This window comes from Marmota flaviventris, chromosome 2, assembly GCF_047511675.1.
Source record: "Marmota flaviventris isolate mMarFla1 chromosome 2, mMarFla1.hap1, whole genome shotgun sequence".
Classification (NCBI taxonomy): Eukaryota; Metazoa; Chordata; class Mammalia; order Rodentia; family Sciuridae; genus Marmota; species Marmota flaviventris.
Window position 1 is genome coordinate 203,795,189 of NC_092499.1, and position 1,761 is coordinate 203,796,949.

Consider the following 1,761-nt stretch of genomic DNA (forward strand, 5'->3'; position numbering starts at 1 on the left):
CATAAAGTAAAATTAATGCATTTTTATTTATTATTTTTCTTCTCAATGCCTGGGGCAGAACAAAACTTTCCTATGGGCCAAGCTTCATTCTAGAACTGAGCAACACACTATCCCTTCAACTTAAATTGACAATGGAAAAAAGACTCTATCCTATTCACTAGAAACTTTTTTTAGTAAGTAATTCTTCTAGATATAGTAAAAGGTGATAAAATGAAAGAAATATGGCAATGAAAATACAACTTCTGTCAAACACATCTAATTTTATTTCCAGAAACACATTTGTTTCAACCTTCAACATCCTCATGAAGAGGAAACAACGCTCCAGATTCAGTGCCATAAGAAATGCCTTCTATCCCCAAGCTGGCATCAGGATCTCAGCAAACACCTTTCTGTTATGTCTGACCATTGCTGCTGTCCTTGTGGGCACCAAGCCCAGGCTCACCAACCTCCCCATCCACACACCTGGCTCTAACACACATCCTCATGCTCCTCACCATGGGACTTTTGATATCTAGAGACATTTGGGAAACATAAGACATTCCAGTTGACTTCAAGTGCAAGGTGCTTGTCTTCCTGCACAAGGTCATGAGGGGACTCTCCATCTGCACCACCTGTGTCCTGAGTGTGCTTCAGGCCATCATCACCAGTCCCCATGGCTCCTGGTTGGCCAACTTGAAATTTAAATCCAAAAATCACATCCTGTGGCTATTTCTGTTCTTGTGGGTCTTCTGCATGCTCATTTCTAGCAACTAGCTTCTGTGTACTGTGGCCACAATCAATAAGACTGGTATCCTGTTTGTCACTGACTGCTGTTCCTTTCCTCCAGATTACAGGGATCTCTTTCTCACCTTGATGGCATTAAGAGATGTCTTCTTTGTGAGCCTTATGGTTCTTTTTAGTGGATTCATGACAATTCTCTTGTACAGACATAAACTGTGGTCTATGTCTCTTCAGAGTTCTGAGTTCTCCCCCAAAATCTCCCCACAACAAAGGGCCACTAACACCATCCTGAAGCTCATCAGTAGCTTTGTCATCTTGTACTGTGAAGATTTCTTCTTTTCATTATTCATAGGCATGACATGGACCAATTACCCCATTCTGGTGTGTCTCTACATCCCTGTGGGCAATGGCTATGGCACAGTCAGTCCTTCTGTGCTTATCAGTGCTGACACTCAAATAATAAAAGTAATGCAAACCAAATGTAAGAACAAAGGTCAGTTTCTGACAAAACTTATTGAAGGCAGCTTTACCACTCTCATTAAAAATAATTTTCTCTATGTTATACAATAGAATAAAAAAATTAATGAATATATCAAAGTTTTTTTTCAGGTAATGTAACCTATGTGATTATTAAGGATCTTATTATAATTTTATCTTATATTTGCATGAGTTTCTTGATTTACAGTTATGAATTTTTAGTTTCATGTTACTTTCTGTCACATATATTAATAAAATGCATATTTTTGTGAATTTTATTTCTTAAGTTTTATTAATGAAGTTCTATTTTTAATTTGTTCTTTTTTTGTGTGGTGCTGGGGATTAGAACCTAGATCCTTGTGACTGCAAGGCAAGCACTCTACCAACTGAGCTATTTCCCCAGCCCTTACTTTTGTTCTTTTAAGTTATACATGACAATTGAATTTATTTTGACATTATTATAAAAGCATAAAATACATTTTGTTCTAATTAAGTCCTAAGTACTTTCCCTTCCCCCTTCCCCCATCTTCCCATCACCTCATTCATTTCGTCTACTCTACTGAT